We start from the raw sequence: 16,577 nt of genomic DNA, 5'->3' as shown, positions 1-16,577 counted from the left end.
ACCAACACCAGCCAGTCTGCTGGAGGTGGGAGTTCATGGTTTTTTCAGGCTCCATTGCTATGGGTGGATTTAATGAAATGGAAACCTTTCAGGGAGGGTAAATCCTTCAGAGGCAGAGAGGAAGTTACAGTCAGTTCTGAACAAGCTTCTCCTGTATCACTTCATTCATGGCCACACCAGCTGCTGCCACCTGCTCCTGAAAAACCAGCAAGAGTCAGGCCCTGAAAAGATAATCTGTTCTATTCTTTTTCAAAAAATGGGACTGAATGAACGATGTTCTGTTGGAAAAGTCCACACCACACCTCTGAGGACACAGGAGAGAGAACCAGCCTGGCCAAACGGGGAATACCAAGGCTTTACTAGAGGAAAACCTTGAGGAACTTGGATGCAAACAAGCTCATCTCCGCCTGGGATGCCAAGATCCTTGCACTGCCTTCGTACTCAAGAGCTGTGAACATCATAAAGGTCTGATCTGCACTTGAGGAAGGACCAGGGAGGATGTGCCATGGCAGATCACTCAGCCAAGCCACCGGGCTCCAAATGTGAGTTCCCTCAACACTGCTACATCCAACCCCTGTAGCTTGCTCCAGCCCCAGCTCCTGTCTCCACACCCCTCAAAATCCAACAGCAATAAACAGTGGGGAGCTGTTTGTACATCAGTTGCCACATTGAGGATGGTCACATATCGCAGTGTCAGAGGAGCAACAACACAGTGATGGTGAAACCCCCACGGCAGAGATTTGTTCTCCAGACTCACAACTAAATGCAGACAGTGCATGTGGGTGGCTGGAGCTTCATCCCAAGAAAGCCAACCAACACAGGAAGCCTTAGCTGCACTGGAATAGTCAAGATTTCAGGCAAACTACTTAAAAGCAAGCAGATCTCCCCAGGAAATGGACAATGAGTTGCTGGCAGCATCCTGGAAGCCTTTCCTCTGACAAAGAGCTGGTTTCTGAGGAATGGAGCTAACTCAGGTACAGGCACAAAATAAAAGGCAGAAGTTGAACTGGAACTTGCTGACTAAACTGAGCCGTGCCAGGGCGGGTAGGGGAGATCCAGGCAGCAGCCAGTGCTCTGGAATAGGCACAGAAACAAGTTTCCACAGGAGCATGTTGCTTTAAAGTCAGCTGTATGAGATCATCTTGTCCCCTTGAGTATGTTGTTTCCTAATGTTTTGCCCAGACCAATCACAAATGTCAGAAGCAAAGGTTGGGTCTGTTGGTTTGGGTTTGTTTTTTTGGGTTTTTTTGGACTACCTTTGGGTCTCTGCAGAGCCTGTTGAGGATGAGAGCTGTAGACCCTGTTCTGTCTTTCACATTACAAATACAATTACCTCTGCAGCCTGATTGCAGCATCTCCTGTCAGAGCAATTCTGCAAGAGGCTGAAAGAACAGCTTGCCTTTCAAAGGGAGTTAGAACATTCCTGCGAGTCCTTCCGTGCCCTGTGGTCACGTGCTGGTGAAATTTAAGAAAAGCATGTGCAGTCCCAAGGGAAGAGCATCCCTTGGAGAAAGCTGTTCTTACAGATTTCAAAAAAAGGATGTGATGAAATGCCCTTGGAAAGTACAAAATTTCCTGGGCAAAATCTGATTCTTCTTGCTTTTCAATCCTCTTACTCATATAATGATGAAAGAAATGTCACTGTAAGATGATTTTGAGATGGAAGGGACAGTTTGGAGATAGACAGGCTTGTCCTACCTGGCTGCAAGAAATGTGGGATTGAGCAAAACAAGAGATACCATTTAAGGGCAGTTGGACTCCTCTTTCTAAAGGCAGCAAGCATCTTGGATTTGGCCCTTGGATAACTTCAAGTGGAAATTAGCACTACAAGCTGGAAACATCTGGAGATAGGGTGTTAAACAAGATAGTGCTGGCAGGTCACATGTGGTTCCCACATTTTCATTTCATCCCAACCAGAGGCAAGAGTCGGCACGCAGGGCACCAAACGGAGCTGGGAATTCTGTGGTGGATGATTACACAGGCCACTGCCAGCAGGTGAGAGCTCCCTTCTCCTCACCTCCCATCCCAAGCACTCCCAGAGCCACTCTGTGTCAACCACAGTGGCTCAGCTCGTTTGCCAGCTCACCAAAACGCTGGCCAGGTCAGGGTGCTGCGCCGGAGCGCCGCCTTCACGCCAAGGTAAGCAAGCTGAGCTGCCTTACTCACCACCAGACGTGGTCTAACACGTGCAGAAAGGAGGGAACAGAAAAATAAACTCTCCAAAACAACACCAGCACTATCTTACATCAGCTCATCCCTGCCACGAAACAACTCATCAGCTCTCTGCACCTTGATTTCCTTTTGGCACCAGGGTAGCTGTGCTCCCTGCTCAGCCAGGGACTGATGGAGGAGCCAATGCTGCTGAACCAGGGCCCCAAAAAACACCCAGTTTGGACAAGACAGGGCTTGACCCCCCAGTTATTAAACAAAAAGTAGGAATATTAAGTGCAGATGTTAATGGTGAAAGAGTCACAGTCGACACTAAGGTGAAAGAGAGTAGGTTTGGATTGGATATTAGGGAGAAATTATTCCCTGTGAGGGTGGTGAGGCACTGGCACAGGTTGTCCAGGCTGTCCATCTCTGTGTCCAAGGCCAGGCTGAATGGGGTGTGGAGCAAACTGGGACAGTGGGAGTTAGTTCCTGCTCATGGCAGGAGGTTGGAATGAAATGGTCTTTTAAGGTCCCTTCCAACCCAAACCATTCTGTGATTCTGTGACTAAAACACGGAGTTCAGCTCACAGCACTTGAAATCAAAGATCACAAGGTTTTGCAGATTATTATTAAACATGAAAGCCCCTGCAGGATGCTTTATTCTAGGAAAAAATCAAAGTGTTGCTTCCTCAGCTGTCCATTACCTAAAGCAGGCTGAATGAGCCCCATTTCTGAGGGAATAAATCCCTTTTGGACCAAGCAATAGGAAACTGGAGTGGGAATTGGCCAGCATCATTAGGCACATCAGACCTGTTCTCCAAGCAAGAGATTTCAGGCTCAGGACATTTCAAAAGCCAGCATTTCTCAACAAGCGTGGAAGCACCGACTCCTCCTTTTATTTCACATCTATCCCTTTTTCCCTGGGGACAGCAAGCAGCCTGGTGTGACACAGTGGGAATAATCCCTGTCCCCCATCAGGCACCAAATCTGTGAGCAAGGCAGGCTTTGATAAATGGGAGGAGGGTGGCGAGTGAAGGAAAGTTCATGGAAGAAAGCTCGCAGAAGACAGGAATATTAAAGAGTTTTAACTCTGCAGCCAGGAAACACTTAACAAATAGGCATCTTTGTGCTCAAAGCTGATGAGAAACAACTCTACCCAGAGGAAAGAAAAATAACAGATGTGAAAATTAAGTAGGCAAGTGCTTGGTGTAAGCATGATTTTGTCTACAAAGACCATTTAGGGGACAGGTTTTCAAGAGCAGAGGATGTTTGTGGCTTTAAGGCCAGGTTGGATGGAGCTTGGAGTAACCTGGTCTAGTGGAAGGTGTCCCTGCTGGCTGGGATCAATGGTCTTTAAGGTCTTTCCAACCCAAACCATTCCATGAACAGCAGCAACACTTGGGAGCTCTCTGGCACGAAGCTTCCGAGGTGCCTGTTCAACATCGCTGGGCTCTGACAAAATTCAGTATAAACAAGAAGGTTTTTCTCAAGTCATCATTCTCTTGATGCTTCCAAAATTGAGACCTGCCCAAGCTCACTGTCTCCATCTGGCACATCTGCAGTGCTGGAGCTCAGGATGCTGCAATTCTGTGTGCCAGGGCACAGGGGGAGAAGGGAGGGTTTGGCAGCTGGAGGCCAAGAGAGAAAGAGGAGACAATCCAAAAAGCAAGTGATGAATTTAGCTCCAGAATAGGATGGACCAAAATTTCACCCAAAAATAAATTCAAGTGGCTCTCATTAGCAAGAACAGATTTAACCACCACATTCATTTTCAGTTCCTCTCCCCCAGATCATCATTCCCAATGTTGCCCAGGCCTCTTGTTTTTGTCTGGAGAGAGATCCAAGGAGCTCTGCAACCTGGGCATAGCTCAGAGCAGATACCTGGGGTCAGATCTACGATGGAAATGACTGAGAATGTCTGAAGGGAGAGTGTAGTTCAAATGCTTTGAAAGCTTTGGAGTGTTTTATTCAATGTTTTGACTGTTTCAAAGTAAAATCAGAGCCCAGCTTCTAAAAATATATGAAGTAAAACCATCAGCAATGAGAAAAATTGATTCTAATGTAACATCCAACACCACAGTTTGACAGGGTCATTTGGAACCGCTCATCAAGTGACCACAGGCAAACTGGAGTAGCCAGAGATGCTTCAAAACTGGCTGAAGAACCACAAGAACCTCTGCAAGAGCTTCCCACAGGAAGGACACAAAACACCATCCTGTCCTTGGCAAAAGCCACTGAGAGCTGGCCCATGGATGGAATGTGGTAGCCCAAGCCCAAAGGTGGGTTTGTCCCACAGCACCTGTCAGAGGCCACGCAGCCTCCCAAGGCTTAACACAGGATTGGATCTCCAAAAAGCCCACCAAAATTCATGAATCCACATGATTCTGAACTCTGAATCCCCCCAGAGCAGAGCCTGCAGGACCTTAAATAAGGATTTCAATAAAGACAGGGAGAGACACAGAGGCCTGAGCTCTGCATTCCCGGTGCTCCCTTGGGAAATGGCCACAGCATCCCAAAGGAGCTCTGCTGCCATTTGTCACCTCCACAGCAAAACAATCCTCCTGGAAACGCCCTGTGCCAACAGCCCAGTCCTGCCATTGAAGACAAAGCTCAAGGAATGCTTGAAGAGAGTGGCAACAATTCCTGTAACAGGAAGAATGGGAAAAAACAAAGTGGAAATGGCAATCCTGTTCCTAGCCCTGGGCTCGGGATCTGATGGCAGGGCTGGGAGCCGGCCCAAAGTCCCATTTTGGAAGGGAGACATGGAATGCACTGCCATGACCATCCAAGGGGCTGGAAACAGCTAAAGTGGCACAGGAAGTGTTGGATGTAGGATGGGACCAGTCACAGCCACAATGAGCATGGCAGAGATGACCTTTCCACGTTGGATTGAAAACCCTGGAATAACAACTGTGCACCTATGGAAGCTCTGACTGCACTACCACCTGTGTCCTTCATTAGCTAATTACTGACATTTCTGCAATTCCACTGCCTTAATGAAGCAGCAGGGGAGGGAGAATTCAATATCAAATATAAAGCAGTGATCTCAGCTGGGCAGCTCTGGCACAGCTGGGTGGAATTTCAGGGCTTCAGGAACTCAAATCTCCTTAAATCCATGCCACTTTTCTTGGCCTGTGGGGCACTGAACAGCACAAAATAAAATCCCCCAGCACACACAGCTTCAAAACACAATTTTAAAGATTCTCTCCCAAACTGAGCCAAACTGTAGCCAGTGAGATTTGCACCCTTCAAACGCAAGAGAAGCTGTGGCTGCCCCTGGATCCCTGGAAGTGTCCAAGGCCAGGCTGGATGGAGCTTGGAGCAACCTGAGATAGTAAAAGGTGCCCCTGCCCATGGCAGGGGATGGAACCAGATGGTCTTTAGGGTCCCTTCCAACCCAAACCATTCCATGATTCAGTGATTCTATCAAACTCTGACATTCTGGTCAGAAAATTTGTTTTGTGCAGCAGAGACAGTTTAAACTGATTAAACTACAAGACTGGTGTTGTAGTCTGCTGTGCTGCCCAGAGGCTGCTGTCATGTCACCTCCAGTGAAGCCACAGTCACCAAGCCAGGCCCCACCTCACAAGGACCTCTTTCCACAGCAGCTAAACACACTCATCTCCAAAGATCCCACGCAGGGAACTCTGAATCCATTCTACAAAAATAAAACCATTCCAAATAACCCATGCCAAAGCAGCTCAGTGAGTATTGAGCAACTGCAAAGTTCCTGGCTTCCTACAGACACTCATGATCTTGCAGTAACTTCAGAAAACCCCACTGAATAGGTCAATTCCTGGGTTTGGATGTGGAGGAGCTCAGTTTTCCCAGCACTGCTGAGGCTGCCTGGCTGTCCAGGAGCCCTGGCTGAAGTTTCCAGCCAGTTATCATCAGACCTGGCATGGTTCATCCCTGAAGCACTTTTTCCCATCAGGACTTTCCAACTCTCCCATCCATTTGTGCACAGAGTTCCTTGTTCTCTGTCCACCAAACAATCGCAATTGTCAGAGGACAAATTCAGTTTCTCAACCTTGAAGTTCAAAAGAGGATTTTGTTCAGTGTCTGGGATTCCTGGCTTGCTCCAGGGGGGTTGGAAAGGGATGTTTTTGGAGACCCTAATTACACACGGTGTAATTCCCCAGTGGAAGGCAGGCTCCAAGCTCTGCCAGAATCCTGCCTACAATTCCTCTTGCACTTGGGACTGAAACATTTTCAAAAATGATAGGCAGAAATTACCTGGGTGATGAGTGAAGGGCATTGGTCAAGTTTGAAGAGAACAAGAGCCATGAATCTCCTACCAGGTGCTGAGCTTGTGACCCACAGGAGCCAAGAAATGTGTGTCTGCAAGACACTGAGCGCCCTCAGAGCCCCTTGATATGGGCAATGGATTTGGGGAAGGGGCTGGAACCTCAGGAGGGGCTGAGGGAGCTGGGAAAGGGGCTCAGCCTGGAGAAAAGGAGGCTCAGGGGGCCCTTCTGGCTCTGCACAACTCCCTGCCAGGAGGGGACAGCCGGGGGGGTCGGGCTCTGCTCCCAGGGAACAGGGACAGGAGGAGAGGGAACAGCTCAGGCTGGGCCAGGGGAGGTGTAAATTGGATATTTGGGAAAATTTCTTCATGGAAAGGGTAGTCAGGCATTGAAACACCTGTCCAGGGCAGTGGTGGAGTCCCCATCCCTGGAGGGATTGAAAAGCCGTGGGGATGTGGCACTTGGGCACAGGGAGCAGTGGTGGCCTTGGCAGAGTTGGGGAAATGGTTGGACTCGATGGCCTTTCCAACCCAAACAATTCCATGATTCTATGATATACACTGGAACCAAGCAGCACCAAGCAAGATCAGACCCAGCAAAACGGTAAAATAAACACTGACTTAAAGCTCTACCTAAAACACCCTCTCTGCTGGCCAGAGGGGCACTGCAGGGAAAGCAGCAGCTTTGGAAGGGAGAAAAGAGCTTGCAGGGAATGATGCCAGGGCTGCAGCCCCTCCATGGAGAAACCACCACCCTCACAGCACGTGCCTGCTCTGGAGCCAGCTCACCATGAGCTCCTCCTGCAGCAGCATCCCAGTGCTGGGCACCATCAGGTGCTCCATCCCACGCTGCTCGCTCAGCTGTGCCAGAGAGGAAACAGGGACAGAGGGCCTGTTCCCCTTTTCTGGCCACAAACAGGCCAAGCTCCAGCTGGGGATGGATCCTTTTAAAGCAGCTCCCTGCATTTCACAATTTATCTTCAAGTTTCTACAAGAAGAGGGCAACATATGGGAAGTTACATAAACTCGAACAACCCCCCACAGAATATCCTGGGAAAAAAGGCAAATACCTCTGCACAGGCACAGAGGTTGCTCTAAAATGTTTTAAAGAAAGTGAGGAGTAAATCCTTCATTATGCCATGGATAAAACCTGGATGCAAGAAGCAGTATCAGGTACTCAGGTGCCTCCACAGCCTCTTGTGGGTGGATCAGATGTGTCACCTTTGTGGAACATGCACCTGCAGCACTGGTTTTGCACATGTATCACCAAGATATCCTGCAGCCCTGGCTGAGGGATATGAACTCCCACAAGGACCCTCACAACAGCCACCAAGAGGGATGAAGACACTTGGAGACCCCCCAAACCATCCTAAATGCTGATGGATGCAAGGTGGAAAATGCTCAGGCAGCCACCAGGTTTGTCATCCTTTCTGGAGCCTCAGCTGAGGAAGGGATGAGAGAGATGAGAAAACATATATTTACCTCTCAGGAGAGTAGAGGTTCGCCTTAGCCCTTCCAAAGCTGCTTTTCTCTCTCAGCTAACCTTTTCCTATTTTATTATTACTGTTTTAATTCATTTGGATGCTGGATTCTGGGAGGCCAGACCTCCACAGCCAGATCTCAAGCACTGCCATAACACAAGTCTGGGCCACAGATTTCACCTCCAAATACCTGCTGGAGTCAAAAAATAACTCCCAGAAAACCACTGAGGGCCAAGACAGACATAAAATATGATAAATGAGTTGGCTGAACACAATTCCCTGACAGAAGGTTGGAGCCAGGTGGGGATCAGGCTCTCCTCCCAGGCAACAAGAGACAGAACAAAAGGAAACGGCCTTAAGTTGCACCAGGGGAGGTTTAGATTGGCTATAAGGGGAAATTTCTTCATGGAAAGGGTTGTCAAGCACGCTCCTAGATGAGATTAGAAAATAATTGAACCTCTCTAATCCCAGTCTCAGTATCTAAAGACAAGCTGCTGCCACCAAGTCACCCAAAGATCCCACCCGGCATTCCCACCCTGCCACCAGAACAAGGACGCAAATTCTACACGGCAATTTGGATTAAAAACATTTATTTGCCTGTAGCCAAATAGGTTTAAAGTCTCCTCAAGAGAAAATCTTGAGGATTATCCATGCTTTCCAATTTATTATTCATTTCTAACTCATCTCTGCTCATCTCTAATTCATCATTTAGGGGATGGCATTAGTGTCAGCTATGGAAGGGGTATGAAACTGAAGCATTTGGACTAAACTTGTACTTCTGAGCCTTCAAGAGTGGCCAGTTTTCAAGAGAGTGAAATCCAGAGGCTCTGAGATGCACCATGTGTTCAACAACACTGGCAAACACATGTGAATATATTTATTTTCAGGCTTCTCAAACACATCCACAAGAGCTTCGCTTCTGGAACGCGAGTCAGATGATTATCTGCTGGCATGATAAAAACATGATTCAAATTGTAAAGCAGCAGGAAAAGTTTTGCATGCTGGCCTGCCACACGCTATCACCAGAAAAATTTATGGTACCTCAAGACCTGCAGGTCGAGAGCCAGGATATTCCTGTGCTGAACACGGTGCCTGGAACGGGAGGCTGCGCTTTCCCAGAGCACTGCTGGAATCTTTATAAACCACTAAAATGCTTTTTTAAAAAAAAACAAAACCACACACACAAAAATGTAAATCCTGTTCTTCGTATTTCTGCTCTCACTCAGTGAAATTTACTTATTTGAGGGTTCCAGTCTTCTAGAAAGCTCTAAGAGCATCAGGATTGGGAGATCTGTCCCTTTTGCTCCTGGTTTGGCTGAGCAGCCAGACCTCAGCTCCTTCCTGGCATTTTTGCCACCTATTTCCCTGCCTTGGTTGGTCATTTCTTCCTCCAGCCCTGTTACTCCTGTCCCTGGTCCAGGGCTGGGTCTGTGCAGGGTGTAGCAGTTTTTTGGGGATGGAGTAAGAGACGCCTGACAGGAAGCAAGCAGCACTTTGAGCTGGTTGCAATCACATTGGAGCCAGGAACAGATTTCCTGGCTGCAGAACCCTCTCTGACACAGACCACGATGGCATTTTCTAACACAAATCAGTACTGTCAGTCCTGAGGCTGTGACTGAAGTGTCTGAAATCCCCAGAGGAGGAATTGACACACCACCCCTAAAAATCCAGGTGGAAAGCGAGGGATGGAGCCCAAACAATCCCAGGGATTCCAGAAGGATCTGCTGCTTAATTGGCAAGTTCACCTCTGTGGCCTGTTGGAGGAGGCCACCAAGATGATCAGATGGATGGAGCAGCTCTGCTATAAGGAAAGAGAGAGAACTGGGATTGCTCAGCCTGGAGAAGTGAAGGCTTTGGGATGACCTAACTGGGCTTTCCAGGACCTGAAGGGAGCCTATAGGAAAGATGAAGAGAGACTGGAGCAACAGGAGAAGGGGGAATGGCTTCACACTGAAAGAGAGCAGGGTTAGATTAGACATTAGGAAGGAAATTGTTCCCTGGGAGGATGGTGAGGCCCTGGCCCAGGGTGCCCAGAGAAGCTGTGGCTGCCCCTGGATCCCTGGAAATGTCCAAGGTCAGGCTGGATGGAGCTTGGAGCAACCTGGGATAGTGGGAAGTGTCCCTGGCCATGGAAGGGGGGTGGAATGAGATGATGTTCAAGGCTCCTTCCAACCAAACCATTCCATGATTCTGTGATTCCTTTATCAGCGTTCCCAGAGGACGAGTCAGGATGGTTGGGTGTCAGTTTTGGGGAGACCCTCTACAAGTTCTCTTTTGGGCAGATGATCCCCAACTCCCTGGGGAAGAGCATGTGAGCACAGACCCAGGGAGACATCCTGCCCTCAGCAGCCACACCAGGAATTGCTGCTCTCCTCAGCCCTGCAGCAAGGTCACCACTGATGGGGTGGAGCCCAAAGCCAGCTAAACCCCTGGGGTTTAGATCATCAGAACAATCAGAGGTTATTTCGAAACATCAGGCGTGATATGGGAGGACAGTCATCCCAGGGGGAGCTGGTTCAGCCCCAGAGCAATCCAGTGCTGATTGATTCACTGCTCATACCTGGATCCAGCCTTCCTGTCACCTCTTACTTAACTTGGATACACAAAACCTACAAGCTCTAACAGGCCAACCCCTGTTTCAGACAGGTATGCTGCTGCAGTATCTCCACAGTGAGCCTGTAACACACCTTTACCAATGGAGTTTGGAGTGCCAAGAAGCATCCTGGACCCTCAAGTTATGAATCCAGGCCTTAGAACTCTCTGTCTAAGCAGCACCAATCAGCCAAGGTGTCTGGTGGTCAGGTATCAATCCAATGTGAGCCCATTTTCTGCCAGCTGGGATTTCCAGGTTGGACATCTCCCATTCCATGGCCTCCAGGACTCATCCTGAAGAGATGTTCATGACCTCAGTGCTCACAGCCCCATCAGCAAACACTGAACCTACCAGAATCAAGAAAGGCAGCTGGGAGACAGGCAGGGGAGATCCTGCCTGCAACAGCTTTGCACTGGAATTCATCTCATGCTTCCTGGGTAAAATGGGAAGGATGCCCTGCACCTCCCCTTCTTCAGACATGCAGGGATTTGGGGCTGGGAAGGGATTTGGCCGGTTTCCCTTCCCTACACAAAGGAAGGCAGAGCAGGGATGTCTTCCTGGAAGGACCAGAAAATAGCTGTGGATCGAGTCAGACTGCGGGGCAGGATGAGGAAGTCCTCCTTACAGCAATAAAAAGGTCTCAAGTACTTGGCTGGGGTGCCAGGAATCCACCAACAGGCCAGGCTGGCTCAGAAGCAGCTTTTCACATCAGCATGGTGAGAACATTTCTGTTTATTTGTTCCTCAGTGTCAGCCAAGAAGGAAGGAGGTGCTGCTCCGTTCCCCCCTCACCACACTTGCCCTCAGCTCCCTGCAGCAGCAGAAGGCTTAAAATTGGTGACACTTCTACCTCCTGCTCCCTCCTACCAACCTGGAATGTTTGGTCTCACAGACAGGTTTTAATTTTCCTTCAGAGGAGGGATGGCACGGCACGACCTGACTCACGTGGGAAAGGCAGAGGTTATGCTCTTGTCTGCTCCTCTGAAGTCAGAGAACTCTTGTTTTCCATCCCAGGCCCAAATTAGCGCTAATTATTCCATGCAAAATGGAGTTGCTTCAACAGGAAGGAATTAGGACAACAAATTATTCTGGAATAAAGAGTCGCTGCTGCCTAAGCAAGTGATCTGTTTGCACAGAGAATAAAAGGAGCATTCTCAAGGCCAGGTTGGACAGGGCTTGGAGCAACCTGGGCTAGTGAGAGGTGTCCTTGCCCATGGCAGGGGTTTGGAAGGAGATGAGCTTTAAGATCCCTTCCAACCCAAACCATTTCCTGATTCTCTCATTCTTCCACTGGTCTTTTGGGGAAAAAAGTAGTCCCAATTTTAAAAAGAATTCCAACCTCCATGCCTGTTTCAGTAGACACCAGGATTTTCTGCATGACCAATATGCCAAAACCCAGCCCACACTCAGGTGTTTTGACTGCTACTGCCAAAACTGCAGCTGCAACCACAGCACGGTGGCTCTGACAGCTGTGGCTGATGCTTTCAGCCAGGAGAGTTGTGATTTGGGGCAGGGTGGGAGGAAGGTGCAGGCACACACCCTCCTGCAGCCTAAAGGAGGGTTTCCCTCCATGGAAACACAACCCCCACACCTGTAGGACATGTGGCTGTGGGGATGCGTTATTTGAATGCCCTGGTATAGAACTGTGGAATCACAGCAAGGTTTGGGTTGGAAGGGACCTGAAAGAGCATCCAGTTCCAACCCCCAGCCATGGGCAGGGACACCTTCCACTGTCCCAGGGTGCTCCAAGCCCCATCCACCCTGGCCTTGGACACTTCCAGGGATGCAGGGGCAGCCACAGCTTCTCTGGGCACCTGTGCCAGGGCGTTACCACCCTCGCAGGCAAAAATTTCTTTCTAATATCCTGTCTAACCCACCCTCTGTCAGTGAGAAGCCATTCTCTTTCTCCTGTTCCTTTGTTCCTTGTCCCAAGTCTCTCTCCAGCTCTCCTGAAGCCCCTCTTCAGGCCCTGGAAGAGGCTCTGAGCTCTTCCTGGAGCCTCCTCTTCCCCAGATGAGCACCCCCAGCTCTCTCAGCCTGGCTCCAGAGCAGAGGAGCTCCAGCCCTGGAGCATCTTTATTGCTTCTTCTGGAGTTCTTTAAGTCCTTGTTGTGCTGAGGACCGCAGCCTTGGACACAGCACTCTCCACCATCACCTCCTCCCTGCACAAACACACCAATCCCCTTCCCAGAGGAGCAGCCCCCATCTTGCTGTACCACAAAACACCTCACATTGCAGAAGAAAACCCACGTAAGACCACACAGAGCAGCTGTGGAAAGCAGCACCGCTCTCATGGGGAGCTCCAGTACCATGGTGGGAGCCTGGAGATGGCAAGAAAGGCCTCCTAAAGAGGTTAGCCAGACCAAAGAATGAATGGGCAGCCTCTTCACTAGAGCCTGGGCAGATGTATGTGACAGTGACAATGTCCATGGATCCCATGACATGATTCCCACGAGCTTTGGCCACACACAGAAGTTCCAAGTGCTGACAGGTACCACAGCTGACAGTCCAGCCACGTGAGCTGCATCAGAGAAAAAGTGTTTCCAGAGTATTTGTGAGTTTAATGAGAAGTGAACACTCGTGATGAAAGCCACTCTACCCACTCACAAAACCTGGAGACATCAGGAAGAACAGGATCACACCAGCCTCTAGCGATATCCAGGACCAGCTGCTCCAGAGGAAGATGCAAGAAATCATTCTGGACAGCTCAGGAATCACCTGCTTATTGCTAAATCCCTTCCTAAGCCCTTCAGATCGTGATTAAGCACAATGGTTCATACCCTATATATTAAATATTAATCCTCTCTAATGTGACTGCCGACATTCCGGTTATCCAACTCGGATAACCGCACACCCCGTTCCTTTTCCACCCCAAACCACGTAAACACGATGTACAAAACCCAGCAGTATTCTGTGATCCAGCCAGAGCCTCCCTGGGCTCTGAGCCTAGAAACAAACCAGCTGGATTCCCACTAAAATCAGGGGGGAAAGAGTTAAGAGCAGGAGATGAATCAGCCAGTGCTCTAAATGCGGACATTTCCTACCTCTCCGCTCAAGTGTCTTTTCCTGTCCGAAGGCTTTGGGGATGCTTACAGACCTGGTTGCCTTCAAATGACTTCCACTGTGAGAGGAAAGCCCAGGGATTTGGTTTTTCTCCAGAGGAAAATGCGATTTGTGAATGAGCCCAGAGAGCAGCTGCCAGGGATGAGCGACCTCCTGCCCGTGTCACACCAGGAGGGGAGGACCAGGCAGCAGCTGGTGCCACTCCTGACCCTATGGAAGCACTACAGGTGCGCTGTTCCACACAGAATATCCCACCCCACGCTCCTCAGTGTTTAGAGGCATCACACATGACAGTGACGCTGGCTCAGCCAAGCACAGCAAAGGTCACACAACCTGTGCCCTCCCCACTGGATTGGGATCCACCATCCTGCTGGAAACACAGAGGGTTGGAACAGAACAGATGTAGGCTGGCAGCAGGAGGAGACAGGGAGAGGGGGAATTCAAACCGCTCCTCCGTGAGGATGTTGATGTTGGACGTGGACCAGTATCACGGAGCAGCACAGAGATGCAGTTATTTGTGAGGGATGTTTCAGGAAGGCAGGGCTGTGTCTCCTTAGTCTGGGAAGAACACAGCAGTACCAGTGCCCTGGAAATGGGAAATATCTGTTCCAGCACCTCCCAGGATCCCCCATTGCTTTCACAGAATCCCAGGGTCATTTAATTTGGAAAAGGCCTCCAAGATCACCTCACAAGTCCAACCTGTGACCAATCCCCACCTTGCCAGCAGAGCACTGAGTGCCACATTCAGTTGTTCCTTGGACACCTCCAGGGATGATGATTCCACCACCTTCAGCCAACTGCAAGCAACCAGCTGCTTTAACCAACTGTTTTAACAAAGATCAGGCAAAAACCCTGGAGCTTCCCACAGGCACTCGCCCCAAAAGCTCTCCAAGAGGGATGGAAAGAAACATGTGGAATAGGAAGGTGGCAGTGCCCACTTTCTGCCCAGCACAAACACCAAGTCTCTGTCTCCCCAGCTCCCCCAGGTCCTAGGGGAGCTGTGGTCCCTGTTCCCAAAAAAGCATCCTGGATCTTCACCCTGGCCACAGCAGAAGCCATCAGGGAGCTGGCAGTGCCATGACCATCCCTGTGATCCCATTCCTCCTCCCAGAGCTCCACATCAAGCCTGTTTCCCAATCTCTGGGAACAACAGCATCAGTTTGCATCTGATGCTTGACAGAAACAGACAAATCCTCCCTGCAAACCTGGCTGCAGCCCCCCTGAGCACATCCTTCCCCTCCCTGCCACTGGCTGCTGCAGCAACAGGAATTAAAATAAAGATGAAAAACTCCTGTTGGGGCTGCAGCTTTATTTCCTGTCGTTTCTAGAACTCCTTGTACAGGAGGAAAAAATCCTTAAATATTTCCAAGCATCCTGCATGCTCGCAGCAAGCTCCCCCCAGCCACGGGCAGGCAGAGAAGGGATGACTAATTTTTTTTAGCGTAAGACGCTGCAGAGAGCGTCCTGTGAACAAGCTCAGTAAATTCCTGAGGCTCCCGGCAAGGACTCCACCACTCCTTGCGAAACTTCCCAGCTGGAACCGAAAAGCCAGAAAACATCGTTTTCTCTCCCTCGACAAACAGACATTGGGATTCCTTTAGCGACAGTATTTAGATTTTTAATGTCAGTCCATATTTAGCAGGAGGGAAAAAAAGCCTCCCTTCCTTCCTGTCACATTTTCCACCCTCGATGACATCCAAGATCCGAAACAAGCAAGCGCTGGCCGAGGAGGGAGGATGCAGCCACCCGAGCGTGGGAGAGCTTGGAGAGGGGCAGCAGGGACATTCCCATTTGGGATTCCCGTTTGGGATGAGCAGAGGCAGTGGGGAGGAGGGGACACACCCTTCGAGGAGCGGAAAGTGCCACTGAGAAGAGGACAGAGCCTTGAAGGAAGGGACAGCCTCTGGACCCCACAGCAAGGAAGGTGTCCCTTCCAACTCCAGCCCGGAGCATCTCTGGGAGGGATGGCACAGGGAGCTGCCAGGCCACAAGCCCCCAAGCTGGAATATCGGTCTCAAAAGATGCCTTTGGCCACCAGCACAGCCTGGATCTGCCAAGGGGAGCATGGTCAGCCTGTGGGTCAGGAGGGCTCCTCACTGACCAGAAGCCCCGGGTACTGAGTGGAGGTGTCCAGGGAGCCCGGCCATCCTGCAGCAGGGCGGTGGTGGGTGGTGCCAGGAGATGGTGGCCATGGTGGCCCTGCCCTGCAGCTGTTTTCTGGGTCTTGGAGGGGTGTCCCCAGCTTGGACTCCCGTGTCCAGCCCTGTGAGTCACTGCAGACCCACAGATGGATGTTCATAGAATCATGGAATGGTTTGGGTTGGAAGGCACCTTAAAGCCTGTCTTGTTCCATCCTCTGCCATGGGCAGGGACAACTTCCACTACCCCAGGTTGCTCAGAGCCCTGTCCAACCTGGCATTAAACACTTCCAGGGATAGCCACAGCTTCTCTGGGCAACCTGTGCCAGGGCCTCACCACCCACACAGGGAAGAATTTATTCCTAATATCTTATCTAACCATACTCTCTGTCAGTGTGAGGCCATTCCCCCTTATCCTGTCATCCCAGGCCCTTGTAAAAAGTCTCTCTCCATTTTTCTTGCGGGCTCCTTTCAAGTACTGAGAGGCTCCCATTAGGTCTGCCCGGATCCTTCTGTTCTCCATGCCGGACAATCCCAATTCTCCCAGCCCTTCCTCGCAGGAGAGGTGCTGCATCCCTCCTATCAACTTGGTGGCCTCCTCTGGACCCGCTCCAAGGGAGCAAATCCAAGAGCCCCAGCCCGCGATCACTTTTAGAAATCCTCATAACAAATACACCTACAAATAAGCAAATGCCAAACCCCAAGTCCAGCGTGGACAGGGCGGGGGTAACCCAACTCCACAGACACGCGTGGACCCCTTCCATCACCCCCACGCCACCACAACAAGCCCGTTCCTATCCCCGGGGGTCACCTGCGACCCCCTCCCCGCTCACCTGCGGCCGCTGCTCCCTCGCCGGCTCCCGCCCAAACGGCTCCGCTGCGAGGCCGCGGCGGCCGCCCGTAACC

The 16,577-nt window shown here is 50.3% G+C and overlaps 1 long non-coding RNA gene across 2 annotated transcripts in view; it reads right to left on the bottom strand.

Moving 5' to 3' along the window:
• Positions 1–16,577, bottom strand: part of LOC117244285 — a 56,428-nt gene extending 39,851 nt beyond the window's left edge. For both annotated transcript variants that reach the window (XR_004497055.1, XR_004497056.1), the window contains exon 1: positions 16,505–16,577. This is a non-coding gene — a long non-coding RNA (uncharacterized LOC117244285). The remainder of the gene's footprint in view (positions 1–16,504) is intronic.

The sequence above is a fragment of the Parus major genome, chromosome 4 (assembly GCF_001522545.3).
Source record: "Parus major isolate Abel chromosome 4, Parus_major1.1, whole genome shotgun sequence".
NCBI lineage: Eukaryota > Metazoa > Chordata > Aves > Passeriformes > Paridae > Parus > Parus major.
This window is presented reverse-complemented; position numbering and strand designations above follow the sequence as displayed.